Here is an 18,701-nt window from a genome sequence, read left to right as displayed (position 1 = left end):
TCTCTTCTAACATGAGGATTTTTCAGGTCACTGTTGACCTAAATTTTAGTCAGAGACCAAAAAAGTCACTGCAGCTGAGATTCCAGGTGTCCTGAGCAAATATTTGGTACAAATGGTTGTGTCCGGTGATGGTCCATGTTGTTGGCCACTTTTGTGTCCTATGTAGCAGCCAGAGCAAGTTAGGCCTTCCCAGTTTTATTCTACCTCTGAAAGCTCTCTATTGGTCTGGCTGTAATATTTATAGGGTGACATTTATTTTCTTTTTTCTTTTTCTTTATTGCACTGGCAGAACATTTAATCCAACACTCTTTCCTTCATGCCAATACCAGGAAGTAAGGTCAGCAAGCCTTTGTCTAATGAGATGTTCATAACACTGTTAAATGAAGGAGGTCACTATTCTTAAAGACCCACTCTAGTAGTCAGCTTTCTGTGACACAATTTCTGAGATATGCAGAGTTTTATTTGGGGTTGTGGTTACAGTTCATAATTGTGTGGCCCTGTTGTTCCTGGGTTCGTGTAAGGACAAAATGTAAAGGTGGGAAATAATGGTAGAGCAAACTCACCTCACTGTACACTGATGAGAAGAGGCTGAGTACCCAGTAACCCTAGCAAAGAGCATGACGTCAGTGACCTAACTTTCCTCTACTAAGCCTTATCTCCAGAAGGTTCCACCAGCTCCTAAGAGTGTGAAGACTGGTGGATTTCAATATGAGCCTTTGGGGGAGAGCATTTAGATTCTGAGTCATATTAGCATAGCTTTGCAGATATGTGTCATTTCCCTGGGGTGTGATACTAGAAGAAGGGAACTCCCTCAACTTGCCCTTCCCAGACCCAGAGGAGGCATTTCTTTGCTTGTCATTGTTTCCCACATTTCTCATTGGCTGTTGTCTTGGAGTTAGTAAAAAGTTGTCAGTGGGGGCATCCCTTGAATTAACCCTGTCTTTTAGTCTTGTAATTGCTGTCTCTTCCTTTTCCTCCAGGGACCTCACCAGGTCTCAGCCTGCATTCTCCTGCATAGCCTGTGCCTTCCAGTCAATCACTTGATGTTGTGTGCTGTATGGCCAAGTCTACGTCTTTTCTTTTGTTGATGTGTAACTCAAGAAAATGGGGATATTGATCAAGTGTTGAATAACAGAGCATTTAAATGGTGACACCACGTCGATTCCCCTGCTTCTCAAAATGGAAGTCAGTGACTTTCAAATATTATGACATAGCTTCTAAGAAAACATAAAAGGAAATAGCTTCATTCTGCTCCAGTGGTCATGAGGCTCCCAAAGAAAACCATGTAGCCAAAGGTTTTGTTATTTTCTTGTGTCCTCAAAATTGAAATTGCTTTGATGTTTCTAAAATGAAAGTATGCTTCCAAATTATTTTTTAAATATATTGGTTAATTGTTTATATTGTTCAACTCATACAGTCTTCATATTATTGTAGAGCTGTATGGTGCTTTGCAGTTTCTTTAAGCACTATATTTGGGAAGTTGGATATATTGAACTACATGTGGAATTGGGTAAGAAACATTTCAAATGGCTTCTAAACATGAGGGAACTTAGATTTTCTGACATCATTATCTTTTCTTTCTCCTTTCCATCTTTTAAAATAATCAGTCAGGCCCAGACAATCTTGACATTTCTGTTTATTTAAATATTGTGAACATATACAGCAAAGAGGGTTTTGAGTAAATATTCAGTGAGAAAAATGTGACTTTAAATAGCAGTCTGCTTATAGAATAAAAGCAGGCTACATCCCTCCTCTGTTTGTGCACCTATGACTGCTGAGGTGGGCTTCCTGTGATAATTCATGTGGTCTTTTCTCATTTAGAATGCTGAGACTTTTGAATACTAGTAGCCAATATATTTATATTTTTTGTTAAATCTTACTTGTATATTATGGAATATAGGTATTTCCTTTTTTTGATTATATACATGATTGCTTGTGATATGTATTTTCAAACACATTACCCAGAAGTTTAAGGAATTGTCTGTGAAGTTTATTAGAAGAAATACTAATAAAATAAGTTGAATTTAAATTCTTTTTTTCTCTTACACATATATGTGAATGTGTGCACAAACACAGGGACACAAGTCTGCATACACATATGTGTAATGTATACACCACATACACACACACACACACACACACACAGAACGAATTGAAAATTGGCAGACTAAAGTTGAGCCTTCTGAGAAGTCAGTTGCTTCTGGATACAGTCCTGATTTCTGTTCCTTGTTTCCAACACAGCTTTCCTTCTAGGTGACCTGATCAGATTCATGACTTTAATATTCCCTCCATGCTGATGATACCAAAATGTGTTTCTCTGGCTCTCTCTTCTCCAATAAACTGCAGGCTCATTTATCCAACTGCTCACTCAGTGTCTCCAGTTATATGTGTAATAAACTCCTTAAGCTTTATATATTTAGAACAGAATTCCCAGCTCCTGCCTAGAAAAATGGGATCATTACTCAGTGTTCCTCATCTGAAATAAAACCTACCTTTTTACCCCAGTGCTTAAGTGTGCCTTTTTCAAAATGTCTAGAAAGGAAATTTCATACAAATATGCTTTGCTTGCAACACATGATTGGCAATCATCTCACAAAAGAATGGTTTATATTCAGTCTGCTTAAATCTTAGTAGTGGCTCAGTATAGTGGATATGATGAGTGGTGACTTACATATCTAAGAGAAGACTAAACAGCCCCACCATGATTGCTATATATGTGGAAGATTGTTTGGCATTCAACTATTGTCTATGATGACTCAGTGAGGATGGGCCATGTAGACAAGCTGACTTGTAGAAGTGAAGAGTTCCCCCATTCCAAGACAACATCAATACTTTCCAATCATTTATTCCTCTAGGTTTTGAGTGGTCCAGCATATGATATAGACACATTAGTGTAGATGGGCCACTGAGGCACGTGTCACATAGCCAATTTGACTTGTATTACCTATCTCTGAAGTCCTGTCATTCATTGCAACATATATTAGTAAACTTGGCACTGCTAATTTAAGAAGTGTAGCCTACTTGATGTTGATGACTTGCTATCTCTACCACAGCTGTCTGTGAACCCTAGCATTACTGACTGTATCAAAAAACATCTGATTGTCCTGTCCTTGCCCCACTACAGAGACTATTTTGATCCTTTAGAGACATGGACAAGATCCATTGTCATTTTCTTTAAAATTCCACTTCTCTCACACTTAACATACATGAAATACTTATTGTCTTCCATCAGACTGTGTATTAAATGGGGTTGATCATTTTCTCTAAATTCTTGAGACTTTCATCCTCCAGACATACAGTGTCCAAGCCATACCAATATAACTCTTTTTTTTTTTCAAATAGTCACTCTTGAGCCAGTTGCAGCTCAGTAGCAGAAAATAAGCCTGTCTTTTTTTAATTGCAGGGTTGTCCCTGTTCTGTAATATTTGGCTCACTTCATACCCATGCCATTTTTTTCTCAACAATGATATACTTCCTGGTTAAGCTTATTAGAAAGTGAGTGCCAGTCTCTCTTCTTAAAATATATCAAAGCCCTTGATGTTTCAAAAAATGTCAAGGAAGAAGAAACCAAAGCCCTTGAACTACTGTCCATCAAATAGGACCCATTCATGTGATTTTTAATGTTGTTACCATAACCTCTTATTGATGTTCTGGTTTACTGTGCTGGTTTAATTTACCCATAACCAACTGTGATCCAAGATGTAGAAACGTCCAGGACTAATTTGAAAATATTATAATATTAAGTAACATTTTTCCTCTTCCTTCCTTCCTTCCTTCTTTCCTTCCTTCCTTCCTTCCTTCCTTCCTTCCTTCCTTCCTTCCTTCCTTCCTTCCTTCCTTCCTTCCTTCCTTTCTCCTTCCTTCCTTCCTTCCTTCCTTCCTTCCTTCCTTCCTTCCTTCCTTCCTTCCTTCCTTCCTTCCTTCCCTCCCTCCCTCTCTCTCTCTCTCTTTCTTATCTATCTATCTATCTATCTATCTATCTATCTATCTATCTATCTATCTATCTATCTGTATCTATAAGCTATCATGTAGTTATTTTGAGATAGGATCTTTCTACATGGCTTCGGCTATCCTAGTACTTTTTATATAGACCAGGCTGTCCTCACGTTCACAGAGATCTACCTGCCTCTGCCTTCCATGTGCTAGGGTCAAGAGTGTGCACCACTTTTTTTTTTTTTTTTTTTTTTTTTTTTTGGTTTTTTGAGACAGGGTTTCTCTGTATAGCCCTGGCTGTTCTGGAACTCACTCTGTAGACCAGGCTGGCCTCGAACTCAGAAATCTGCCTGCCTCTACCTCCCGAGTGCTAGGATTAAAGGCATGTGCCACCATGCCTGGCACCATAGTGTTTCTTATCAGTATAAGAGGACTACTCCATAACTTGTACCACATTAATAAACTGATTTATTTCTTGTAGCAGCTCTTATTTCCCATCTCTTTACACTGCAACTTTTCCTCAAAGCCTTTGTCCTAACTGCTATTTCTTTTATACCTGTTACTCTCCTTTCACTTTTGTCATAAGTGGTCTGCTTCCATTTCACACAGTCAACAGCCCTTCTTTCTATAGACCTACATTTATAATGATTATTCCTCTGGTTTACTTATTTCATAGTTCATATCGTTATTTGAGCTATTACTTGTGTGTCTTGTTTGATAAATTAAGATATGAACACTGCAGTTAGTAGGAAACTCAAAGTATATGAGACCTGCCATTTTTTTCTACTTAGTATATTATGATTGCATATTAACTGCAGAAAAATGGATTTCACTGTATCTTTCTTTATTTATGCATATATGTACTTTGATTATCTTCACATTTCTCTTTCTGCTCTTTCAACTTGAAATATCTAGACAAGGTCTAGCAGCGGCGGGAGTGTTCATCATGTCCCTCAGAACAGGGAATTCAGAGAAGCTATATTAAAAGAGAAGAGAAATAGAGTTGGAAATTCATCTTTCATACTTAAGTTAGTATCAGTGGGTGAATCATTTAACTTCCCCATGTCTTCTTGAACTTTTAAATGGAGATAGTGTCAGTTTTATGGTATGATCATGAAAACCATATATGTATATGGAAATAAGTGCTGAAGGATTCTCCAGGGAAATGACTCAGAAACATTGGTTTCCTGTTTCATCTCCAGTTACTCTTTGTGTTTGTATACTTATTTTTTTTTTTAATATTTTTATTACATATTTTCCTCAATTACATTTCCAATACTATCCCAAAAGTCCCCCATAGCGCCCCCCACTTCCTTACCCACCCATTCCCATTCTTTTGGCCCTGGCATTCCCCTATATTGGGGCATATAAAGTTTGCAAGTCCAATGGGCCTCTCTTTCCATTGATGGCCGACTAGGCCATCTTTCGATACATATGCAGCTAGAGACAAGAGCTCCAGGGTTCTGGTTAGTGCATCATGTTGTTCCAACAATAGGGTTGCAGATCCCTTTAGCTCCTTGGGTACTTTCTCTAGCTTCTCCATTGGGAGCCCTGTGATACATCCAATAGCTGACTGTGAACATCCACTCCTGTGTTTGGTAGGCCCCGGCATCGTCTCACAAGAGACAGCTATATTTGGGTCCTTTCAGCAAGATCTTACTAGTGTATGCAATGGTGTCAGCGTTTAGAAGCTGATTATGGGCCGGATCCCTGGATACAGCAGTCTCTAAATGGTCCATCCTTTCATCACAGCTACGAACTTTGTCTCTGTAACTCCTTCCCTGGGTGTTTTGTTCCCAATTCTAAGAAGGTGCACAATGTCCACACTTTGGTCTTCATTCTTCTTGAGTTTCATGCGTTTATCAAATTGTATCTTATATCTTGGGTATCCTAAGTTTTGGGCTAATATCCACTTATCAATGAATACATATTGTGTGAGATCTTTTGTGATTGTGTTACTTCACTCAAGATGATGCCCTCCAGGTCCATCCATTTGGCTAGGAATTTCATAAATTCATTCTTTTTAATAGCTGAGTAGTACTCCATTGTGTAAATGTACCATAATTTCTGTATCCATTCCTCTGTTGAGGGACATCTGGGTTCTTTCCAGCTTCTGGCTATTATAAATAGGGCTGCTATGAACATAGTGGAGCATGTGTCCTTTTTACCGGTTGGGACATCTTCTGGATATATGCCCAGGAGAGGTATTGCTGGATCCTCCGGTAGTACTATGTCCAATTTTCTGAGGAACCGCCAGACTGATTTCCAGAGTGGTTGTACAAGCTTGCAATCCCACCAACAATGGAGGAGTGTTCCACTTTCTCCACATCCTCGCCAGCATCTGCTGTCACCTGAATTTTTGATCTTAGCCATTCTGACTGGTGTGAGGTGGAATCTCAGGGTTGTTTTGATTTGCATTTCCCTGATGATTAAGGATGTTGAACATTTTTTCAGGTGCTTCTCTGCCATTCGGTATTCCTCAGGTGAGAATTCTTTGTTCAGTTCTGAGCCCCATTTTTTAATGGGGTTATTTGACTTTCTGGAGTCCACCTTCTTGAGTTCTTTATAAATATTGGATATTAGTCCCTTATCTGATTTAGGATAGGTGAAGATCCTTTCCCAATCTGTTGGTGGTTTTTTTGTCTTATTGATGGTGTCTTTAGCCTTGCAGAAGCTTTGTAGTTTCATGAGGTCCCACTTGTCAATTCTCGATCTTACAGCACAAGCCATTACTGTTCGATTCAGGAATTTTTCCCCTGTGCCCATATCTTCAAGGCTTTTCCCCACTTTCTCCTCTATAAGTTTCAGTGTCTCTGGTTTTATGTGAAGTTCCTTGATCCACTTAGACTTGACCTTAGTACAAGGAGATAGGAATGGATCGATTCGCATTCTTCTACATGTTAACAACCAGTTGTGCCAGCACCATTTGTTGAAAATGCTGTCTTTCTTCCACTGGATGTTTTTAGCTCCCTTGTCGAAGATCAAGTGACCATAGGTGTGTGGATTCATTTCTGGGTCTTCAATTCTATTCCATTGGTCTATTTGTCTGTCACTATACCAGTACCATGCAGTTTTTATCACAATTGCTCTGTAGTAGAGCTTTAGGTCCGGCATGGTGATTCCACCAGAGGTTCTTTTATCCTTGAGGAGAGTTTTTGCTATCCTAGGTTTTTTGTTATTCCAGATGAATTTGCAGATTGCACTTTCTAATTCGTTGAAGAATTGATTTGGAATTTTGATGGGGATTGCATTGAATCTGTAGATTGCTTTTGGCAAGATAGCCATTTTTACAATGTTGATCCTGCCAATCCATGAGCATGGGAGATCTTTCCATCTTCTGAGATCTTCTATAATTTCTTTCTTCAGAGACTTGAAGTTTTTATTATACAGATCTTTCACTTCCTTAGTTAGAGTCACGCCAAGATATTTTATATTATTTGTGACTATTGAGAAGGGTGTTGTTTCCCTAATTTCTTTCTCAGCCTGTTTATTCTTTGTGTAGAGAAAGGCCATTGATTTGTTTGAGTTAATTTTATATCCAGCTTGTATACTTATTGTATGAGTAAAATATTTGTTGTTTACTATCATAATCATTAGAGTAATCATATTTTAAGATAAGTTACCATATTTATAGATTTCTTTTCTTTTTTTTTGTTTTTGTTTTTGCTTTTTTGAGACAGTGTTGTTTTTCTGTGTAGCTCTGGCTGTCCTGGACCTCACTCTGTACACCAGGCTGGCCTCAAACTCAGAAATTGGCCTGTCTCTGACTCCCAAATGCTGGGATTAAAGGCATGCATCACCACTGACCAGCTAGATTTATTTTCTTTCATTTTGGTCCAGTTTAAATTTTCTCTGGTGTTTCTCTGGTGTAAGACAGAGGATCTGTTGGTTGGTGTTGCTTTCCTGAAAATGGTTCTCTGATAACAGTGGTCATAGGGGTCTTGGCTGTCCTGAAGTTTCTACATTTTTATCCTTTCTGAAATAGACTCATTTTATTCTGTCAGAGACTTTTTCCCCCATGCAATTGTGGATTTTCAAGACTTGATTCTATTGTGTATTTAAGCAGCAATTTCACCCATTAGCCACCATTTTTGTTGTTGTTCTTTAGGAATGGGTTATTCAAAACACTTGAAGGCAAAGAAGGACATGGCTACCAGTGACTGTGTTTTCCACTTACTGTGAATGGAGCAGGCCGTTCTATACATCTCTATGCCATTTATTTGGTGAAGAGAAGGGAAATGATCTTTACAGGGAAGCTAGAGTTGCCTGTATCACACTGCAACAATGATAAAACTAGCTCTTTATGTTAGCACTATGCCATTGACTGAACTAACCATGAACCATACCCAAGCCCATTAGAAGCCTAACCAGAAAGCACGCTCTCAGATACTGCCCTCAAGTGTGTTTAACTGAGTGTTCATGAATCTGAGAGTCTCTGCAGAAAGGCCGTCTCATCTCTTAGAATAGCATTTTCTGGGTTGTTTACTGATGATCGTTGGTATGTTTTTGCAAATGTAAATCCAATAATACTGTTCCTTCTCCCTTACATTGTGTTCTGCACAATGGTTTTTAAAGCTTTAATGTATTTCTTCCTTATTTGTTAACTACACTGCAAACATAATCTCTAGGACATTTACTGTATTTAAATTTTTCTTTTTCTTTTTTGAGGTGGTAGTATACACTAATGATTTTTTTTTTTTTTGCTTTCTTTCTTGATCTGCTTTCTTTCCTCTCTCCTCAATCCTTCTTGTCTGTCTTTCTTCTCCTTGAAATCATTGCATCTCCCCTGATTACAGACGTGAACCACCATTCCTGGTTCTATTATAAATAAACTTTATTTAAAAAATAAATTCAGACTGACAGAATTTTTATAAATTTGGACTTTGTATTTCTTACCCCTTGCCAGATGATTCTTTAGTTTTCTATTCCATGTTCAAGGTTGTGGTGGTCTTGCCTTACCTTTCCAACCACTATTATAAATAGCTGGCAATAGTGGTTTTGTTTGTTTTTTTCTGTTTTTAGGTACACTGTACTTAGTCATCTTTATATAACTTAAGCTATGTAAACTTAAGAAGCATATAAGGTATATCTCTGTAGAATATAATACATAAAAATATCTTACTCAGTTTTCCCCAAATCAATACCTAATTTCCCCATCACTATTTATCCCTCTATTATTTTCTCATTATCTAGAACTTTAACTTTAATATAATAAATTAGTATGTATGCCAGAAATAGTTTCTAGATCTTCTAGTTAGTTCCCTTCTGTTTTTTTTTTTTTTAATATCCATATTGCCTTGTGTTAACTACTCGAACTTCTCTGTAGGTTTTGTGATATAATTGGGACACTTCTTCTCAGCATGATCCTTTTCACATGGTTCATTTATTCTTTTTTATTATGAGATTAATTCAAACTGAACTAGCTGAATGAATGAAAATAGTTTGATTACTATTCCTAGTAGGGTGAGCAATGGAAATGTTGGCTGTTCTTGACTAAAACTTCATGAATTGTACAAATTAAACACATTTTTGTGGCTATTCTTTATCTAATGTATATATTAATCTCCAAAGATCCTCAGAAAGTAAAAATTAAAAATCCTTTGTTTTCTCTCAACCTCACCTTTCATGTGACACATTATATAATTTACTATATTTGTGTACCTTTTCCAGTTTATTTTCAAAATATCCCATATTTTCTATAATGATGTGCATCTTAGAATCAAACAAATATGCTTACAGAGAAGAAATGATTAATATAAATTTATACAAGAGGTTAGTAACCACTAGAGAACTAGAGCCTGTCTATTCAATTTATTACAGAGACTTGGCAGACAGTCTGTGACTAGAAACTGCTAGAAACTCAGTTTACCTGCGAGTTCACAGAAAGGGATGTGTAGGTCTTGTTCCATATTTCTCTGAAGCCAAATTTCCCTTTCCTATTGTGCCTGTTATGTCCGGTTGATGTTTTCTTCAATAAAGATGGTTAAGAGAGATGGCTGCCTAATGTATCACCTAATCTTTGTGTCTGAATATGCGAGCATCCCTGGTTTTTGTGTGGCATGCTTAACATAGATTCAAAAGAACTTATTCCATAGGTGTCGTTTTTCTAACTCTTCTGCTTTGCATGAGCAATCCTTGCCATTCAAAATTCATTATTTTTTTTTTCTGGCAATGTTGGCAAAGTTACATGGATCTCACCACTGGCTAAAGTGCTCCTTCTACATGCTCACTGGTGTTTTCCTTAATGGCCTATAATTTCAACTCCTTTAGCTCTCTTTGCAGAATGCTATAATGAAGGAGGTGTGACTTGGGTTCAGAAATGTGATGGTAAATTATCCATCTATGAATTAACATGTATAATTTAAACACACTTCATGAATAATGATGATTTTCAAGTTTGACTTTATCATCTAAGTGAAAGGTAAGGTCTCTTATTTCCCACTCTGTACATTTCATATAATAAAGATTAAAAATGTATGCTCTGGTTTTGTGGAAACAGTTTTACAGCTTATTGAAAGATATTTCTGGGAAGTCTGTTCTGTACAATCAAGTAGCACAGGAGATGATGACATTGATTCTTTCTGAGATAACATCTTCTCTATCCTCGACCAGACATTAACACTGAGCTTTGGCATAAAAAAAAAATGTTCCTTGAAGAGATAAATGAATGAGGGTGTACTACTGCACACTCCAACCTTAACTCAACTTGCTTTACTGATGTATTAATTTCTTAAGCCAAGCAATATCCATTGTAGAAAATAATATTGACACATCATGTATCCTCTGCAATGGCATGTTGCTAGTGGCAGGATTCAGGGCAGGGATCATTAGGAAAACAGCCTTAATCTTGACTGATTGAGGTCAGCTGTTCTTTGTATTCTTTATCTTAACATTAGTAGAGACCTCTGGGGAGAGTAAGAATTTATTGTCAATGGAGCTGCACCCCCCCCCCCCCCCCCCGTTGTTGAGTCAGCTCTGGGAAGAGAACAAAAGCTCATTTGATATTTGTTCTAAGTTACTGCTTGAGAAGGATGTTGTTTACAAAATGTGACATACTCTGTTAAAGGATTGTGCAAAATACAATCCATGGGTCATTACCTTGAATTTCAGAAGGAAGATAGATTTATAACTGCAGTAAGCCAACAGTTCTGGAGGTGGGGCTTTCACCATATGTTTGATTAAAACGTCCCCCACGTGATTCATAAGAATACTCAAGTATTGAAACACCAACTCTGCTAGGCAAAATCAAGGAACTTTTGAATAGAAAGTCCTCTGTCAGAATTTTAGCTCTGTATATTTTCTGTGACTTCAGCTAAGTTAAATTTAAGAAAGCTGAGCCTTGATTTCTTTTTTATGAGTTGTAGATGTCGATATCTTCATTCTGTCAAATGAGCTATAAAAATTTTCATTACGACTGCCAGGAGAAAGCAGTCCTCAACATGCTGTTCAGGGCTGTTTTTTGTGTAGCTACTACTATGGCATGCAATCTGAAGTAGAAATTATAATCTTTAATATGGTAGGTGTGTTACACTTTCTACAGTCCAATCTTTGAAATTGGGACTTTCACGGCAAAATATGTGACTTATTCATATTTTAGTTTAAAATCCAAGCTGGAAATATTTGTCCATATCTTCGTAAAGATTTATTATAATCTTTGGTGGCATGGATAATGACCATAGGAGTCAAGGTTGTTCACATTCTCAGTTGCTGTATAATATTCTACCCCACAACTTAGTTGTATGACCTTTGAGACATGGCCTCAAGTATATTGATAGGTACAAAATTCTGTAGATGGCCAAGATCATTAAATAAAATAGAAAGTATTTGCATATAGCTAAACTTCATCCTGGCTTGTATTTAATAATGTCTTAGAATACATAATTTATACACACACACACACACACACACACACACACACACACACACTGACATATTTAGTAAATATAAAGAATAACACAGAGCCGAGTGGTGGTGGCACACACCTTTAATCCCAGCACTTGGGAGGCAGAGGCAGGTGGATTTCTGAGTTTGAGGCCAGCATGGTCTACACAGTGAGTTCCAGGACAGCCAGGGCTATACAGAGAAACCCTGTCTCGAAAAACAAAACAAAACAAAACAAAACAAACAAAGAAAAAAGAATAACACAGAAACAAAAGAATGTCTCTGTATCTTCAGTGTTAAAACAGTTCATACCTAATATTTTGATATTATGTTGGTTGTGTCCATGGATGTTGAAGGAAGACTATTTTGTTTAGTTATGAGCTTGAAAGTCAAAAATGTTGGGAAAGTTAAGACAGGGGTTAATCTTTGGTCAGGGTCTCCTTAGCAATCCTTAATCTCCTCTCTGAGATGGCTACTTCAGCTGAATGTCTAGCTTTGGTAAGTGTTCCTGGCCTGGTTTTCCAAAGGCTTGGTTTAGAATTCCACGCATGCAGTCCTGGGTAAGGCATAGATTTTTGAGAAGGAGGAAGCAGAAGCAGTCAGACCAGCTAAAGACTTCTCTAGAACTGGCACATATGCCTGGTGGATAGTAGCAGTCCCAGGCCCATCAGGATGCATGGATGAAAAGAAGCAGTCTTCACATGATTCTGAATGAGTCACAATGCAGAAGAATGTGTGGAATGGAAGATGTTGTTCTTCCCATTTTTGGAAAATATAGTCAGCTACAGTGGAGTCCTCCAAAACACATGGACTGTTCTTAGTAAATATGAAACTATTAACAAAACTACTCACATAGAACTTAGCTTTTAAGAGTAAACAGTTTTCTATATGTTTTATGTTTTCTAGATTCTTTACTTTGGTCCTTAGATTTAGAAATCAAGTCAATTGAGTCCCTGGTCCAAGAATTAACTGTCATGGCTCCATCCATCAAGTCTTGGCATGTACTTTGTTTTACAACAGGGAACACAGATCCACATTTGTAGTTCAGTGTTAAGGTCTGCACCATTGATGTGAAAGCATGTTCAGGCCTTAGGCATGTAACCTTACATCTCTGTGATGTGGTAGACCTGCCAAAGTTATTCCTGAAGGGAATAACATTTTCATTAGCCTATTGTGTTACTCACGTAGGCGACAAAACTGATGCTTGTTCTGCTTGCAATCCAGGAAGTATTAATCACTTGTGCATCTATGTTTTCATTGACATTAGGTTATTACATTATTGTTTCTCTCTGTGAAAAATTTTATTTTTAACCAAGAAATAAGGGAGTACAATCTGTTTTTAAATTTCTTTATTATTATTAATTATGTTATTTATTTACATCCCAAATGCTGTCCCCCCCGCACCCAGTCCACCCTTGAAGAGTTCTTCCCCCCTTCACCCATGCACCATTCCTTCCATCTCTTCGCTTCTGAGAGGGTGCCCCATTTGTATCTCCCCCACCCTGGGGCATCAAGACTACAGGATTAGATACATCCTCTCCTACTTAGGCCAGACAAGGCAGTCCTCTGCTGCATATGTGCTGGGGGCCTCAGACCAACCTGTGTGTGCTCTTTGGATAGTGCCTCAATCTCTGGAAGCTCCCAGGACTCTAGGTTAATTGACACTATTGGTCTTCTTATGGAGTTGCTATCTTTCTCAGTCCTTTCAATCCTTTCCCCAAATTTTCCCTAGAGATCCCCTGGCTCCTTCCAATAACTGGCTGTGGGTCTGTACATTTCTGTCTCAGTCAGTTGCTAAGTAGAGCCTCTTAGGCTAGCGCCTCTCAGGAATGCTAGGCTCCTGTCTGCAAGCACAACATAGCATCAGTAATAGTGACAGGGATTGGAGCCCATCCATGAAATGGAGTCTAAGTTGGGTCCATCACTGGTTGGCCATTCCTTCAGTCTCTGCTCCATTTTTGTCTCTACATTTCTTTTAGACAGGAGCAATTTTTGGGTTGAAAGTTTTATAGGTATGGTGGTGTCCCCATCCCTCCATTAGGAGTCCTATCTGACTACTGGAGGTGGTCTCTTCAGGTCCCATATCCCCACCTTTGGGCATTTTGGCTAAGGTCATATACATTGAGTCCTGGAAGATTCCCCAATCCCAGGTCTCTAGTAACTAATCCTGTTATTTTACAAGTTTTCTTGAACTCAAATCTCCTCCCAGATAAGCTGTTTTAACAAGTTTGTGTGTAGACTTCTAGACCTGTCCTTGTGTCAGTTCCTGCACAAATATTTCTATCTGATTTGACTCATAAAGATTCTACATACTGTGTTTGGATTATTCACTTAGTCATACTGTGAGAAGACTGTGTGTATATCAACTCCACTATATTTTAGAAAAATAATGGCTGCCTATAATTAATTCTGTTGAATGAATAGAGAATAGTGAATTATAGCTTCATGGATGGATCATGACATTGATTCCAATGTTTGACAAATGACCACAATGTCTAAGTACATATTTCTCGCACATGCCTTTGAGCTTCCAGATGATTTTCTGATTATATTTTAGAAGTACAATTATAGATTAAAGAGTGTGTATACCATTGTGAAGACCGGATTACCTTCTGGAATGGGTCATTTGCAGACATGACACACACCAGAGATCCTTGTCTCAATATTCTAAGTATTACTTATGTTATTCTTGGCCTTTTAGCCAATGTATCCCTCTGTAGTTCAGGCTGCCCTTGAACTGCCAAGTTCATATAACCTTCTGAGAGCTCAAATTATAGCCATAGGTATAGCTTCAAGTATAGTGGATATTTTTCTTTTGTAGCTGGTCTCTTTTTGAGTTTTGTATATTTGGTAAAAAAACAAAACAAAACAGAAATAACCCCTTGTTTTTCTATTTCTCAGCTTATTCATGATGTCTATTCTTTTTAAATGCATATTGAATATTTGCATTTACTCCTATGTAAATATGTTTTCCATTTTATTATATAATATACATTGCTATATATTCTATAGATATGTGGGTTTCCATGGGCCCCCTTAATTTTCTTCCACTTTAATTTTATTTTTTATTCAAACCACATTTTAATTCTTATACTTTATAAATATATCTTTATGTGCTTATATAATATTATATTCTTTTATACATCTACATGAATAATTTATATAAATTTAAATGTCACTAAACTGATATTTCTATTTCATAAAAGTGTCCCAATACTTTGATATTTACAGGCTATAAATATTAGACAAACAATACAAACAATAAACCATAAGCCTGAGGAATTCCTATAGTAAATCTCAACATAAATAATATGCCATGTCTACATGGGATGCTGGCTCAGTCCTGAACTCTTGTTGATAGCTCTTGGTGTACTACATTAATTTTTAAACATTTCAGGGTGGAGCTAAAGAGATAGCTCAGCAGTTAAGAACACTGACTGGTCTCAAAGAGAACTTGGATTCAGTTCCCAATATCCTCATGGCAACTTACCACTGTATGTAATTTCAATTATAGAGAATCCAACACCATTATAGCATGCTGATGGTGCATAGATATACATAGAGGCAAGATAACCATAGCCATAAATAAAAATAAATATTATAAAAGTAGTCTCAGAGTGTCATAATAATTCTTCCATGAAAAAAATCTTCATCTATCTGTCTATCTATTTATATCATCTATTTATCTATCTTCTCTCTATCACCTACATATATTAATCTGTGTATAGTCTATATATTTTCTACCTTTTATCTATCTCTCTATGTAATCTATATTACTCCATCTAATTACTGAATAACCACCTATAATGTATATTATATATTTAATATTTATCTAAGAGTGTTATGAATGTTAACTCATTTAATTTTCATCACATTCTTATTAGGCAGATGGCCTTATCCAAATTTTAAGTAGAAGAAACATAAATTTCTAGCAATTTGTGCAAATCTACACTGCCACCTGTTCAATACTTCTGTAATTTATACTCAAGCAATTGGATTTCCAACTTCAATTTCTTTCTCACATTTAGAGCAAAATATAAAATTTTACATGTTGGACTTTTCAGTGGTGGTGACAGCCCTATGAAAGCACACAGAGTCTTTAGCCATGCACAGAATTTCCTGTGTGTTCTGTACTCTACTGCTCTCTGACAGGCTGTGGGCAAAAAGCAAGGCTGACTGGAAGATACTCCTTCAGGAAGAGGCAACACTAGAAGTACAATGATTCAAGATGGGGAGGAAAGGTCCCAATAAGAACAGTTTGGATAAGAATATGTTTTCTTTACCAAATTTTATAGAAATATACTTTGGGATTCTTTTCAACATAATTAAATATTTAACAATCTATTGCATATCTTTCTAATATTAAATGTTCCTATTTAGAATTACAGTATGGATTCATTAATCATTTGTGTTTGTATGCCCTTCAGATCATTTTGTCCTTGCTCATGCTGATGCTAAGGGAACCTTTACAATATTGTCTACTTCTCTCTCTATGTAAGAGAACTATGACATTTTAAAAATTGACCATGAACCCAAGCATTTTGCTGATTTTTCATTAATGGGTTAATAGGTTTATTTTGGCTGAAGTTTTAGGCTTTTAAAAAGGTAAAAGCTAACGATAGGTTTGTTTTTATTTTCTGTTCTATAAGATTATGAATTTTCCTCCTACATGCATGCATTTACCCAGAACTTCATTGGAATATGTGAAATTCAGTGTATGGAGTCATCACCTTTGTGCTGCTTTGAACATTAAAGATAATGCTAAGTTTCAGTATTTGGTACAATAAATACTCTGCCTTTAGGAGATACACTTTTACCACATTAGCATGCTGAAAAGGTTTAGTAGGGGATTGTCATAATGTTTGTTTTCAACTTCTTCAGAATAATGGAAGAATGCTTTACTTTTCTCACAAATTAATAAGTTCCATTTACATGCTTCTTAAAAAGTTGAACCCTCCTTTCTTCCTTATCTAAAAATAATAAAATAAAATATGGGCAGCATACATACTTTATGTATACTATAGACTTTTTTACACGTTGTTCTTTTCAACCATAAGTGAGCATAGCTCTTGTTTTTTTGTGGTTTTTGTTTGTTTGTTTTATTTCTAGTATGCTTTTGGCTTTACTTTCAGGATTTAGCTGATTGATTGTATCTAATGAGGTTAATTTTCCCGTATTTTTCTTCTTGACCACAATTTCTTAGTGATGGTCAGGATCTGAATGTTGACAGCTAGCTGCTCAGCATTATGAGCTGCAGACTTGATAATGTCCCAGAAGTTATCCATCCATAACATATGTAACACATAACATTACATAACATAACATAACATAACATAACATAACATAACATAACATAACATAACATAACATAACATAACATAACTTAGAAGTGCTCAAATCCATAACGTTTCCCCCCAGTGTTCACCATGCTTACAATTTCATATAATTCTTCTTGAGTCAAATGTAATCATACACATTCTTTCATACAAGAATCACTCATAGCAGAGGTAGTAATTGCCACCTGTGCATGTATAAGTTCATTTATAGTATACATTTACAAAATTAAATAAAAAATTAAAAAATTATATCGTCCATAGTTGTATCTGGTTTTCATATTATTTGTTATATTTTCCTTCTTTCTGAATTATCTACAGTTTTGAAGTGAAACTAGCTGTGTGTTATGTTTTCAAAGAATATTATACATTAATGTTCTATTATTCAGACATATTTTTCTCTATAAATTATTTTTACTTCATGTTCATTGTTTATATATTTTTATGGTTTCCAAATTTTTATTATACATCATGTTTGTAGCTGCATATTTTCCTCTCTGTACTGTATTCTCTATAAATTACAATTTATTTCTCTGGTTATTTTTCTTGAGTATATAGTTTCCAACTTTCTCAATAAGGGATATTAAATTCAGGAGACACTCTCAATGTCTTAATTTTTTTGCATTGCACTTAGCTTTCCTTTTTTTTTTTTTTTTCCCTTTGGTATTTGTTTATTTCGCGTGTGCATGACCTGCACGGCATGGCAAGCAGTTGAAGGTCAGAGGACTCAGTTCTCTCCCCGCTCTGGCTGGCCAGGGTCCCAGGCAGTCTCCCGTGAGATGCCCATCATCACACTACAGCTTCTTGTTCTTGTTCAGCCGGTTGGTTGTGACGCCAGATATTCTGTTTGCGAAGTAGTCGCCAGTACTCTCGGGACTCTGGTTCTAGTTCCTCTAGCTTTTTGAGGGGACCCAAGTTCACCTGGAACAGCCATGTGGGGTACTCAGAGTCTGCTTTCAGGCCCACATCCTGGCCCTCCTTGTTAGATGTTGACCCCCATGGCGTGTGTGGTGAGCTGAGTGGGGTCTATGCACACCTCGGGGTCCTTCAGGGCCTCAGCGGTCATGCCACCCTTGCCGCCCTTGCCAACTGGCTTTTTAGCATATTCCCAGATAGAGAATCCTCCAGGTCTTCCGGGGACAGGGAGTGCCCGGGGATGCCAGCGGGCCCACATCCGGGAAGCCCGGAGGAGATGGGCGGCCGCCATGAAGCTGGCCGGCAGCTCGCACGTCGCACTTAGCTTTCCTTATAGATATGTTTCTTTCACTACTACAGAGTGCTGAATTTTTACTAATGACTGAGAATGAGATGTTTTGTTTTTAATTGCAAATATCTCCTAATATTGAGATTTCCTTTATATTTTACTATGTAGCTATTTGGCAATATTCCAAGTATTCTTTAATTTTTTGTTTATTGACATTCCATATTCTTATTAGATATTTTATCTGAGATTTATGATTTATTAATTATATTACTATTATTTATTAAAATATATTAAATATATTTTTATTTCTGTTCAAATATGCTGTTAATTCTTTAAGAAATTGGTTTTAT

The 18,701-nt window shown here is 36.9% G+C and overlaps 1 protein-coding gene and 1 pseudogene across 6 annotated transcripts in view; one reads left to right on the top strand and one right to left on the bottom strand.

Annotated features, from left to right (window-relative positions):
- The window catches only part of Nrg3 (neuregulin 3), a 1,083,337-nt gene that overhangs the window by 81,266 nt on the left and 983,370 nt on the right, over positions 1-18,701 (top strand). The gene's annotated exons all lie outside the window — the stretch shown is intronic.
- Positions 17,794-18,354, bottom strand: LOC110308898 (large ribosomal subunit protein mL54 pseudogene; annotated as a pseudogene).

Source organism: Mus caroli, unplaced genomic scaffold (genome assembly GCF_978045245.1).
Source record: "Mus caroli unplaced genomic scaffold, Mus_caroli_1 scaffold_12, whole genome shotgun sequence".
NCBI classification, from domain to species: Eukaryota; Metazoa; Chordata; class Mammalia; order Rodentia; family Muridae; genus Mus; species Mus caroli.
The sequence above is the reverse complement of the archived record's forward strand: the minus strand, read 5'-3'. Positions and strand labels throughout refer to the sequence as shown.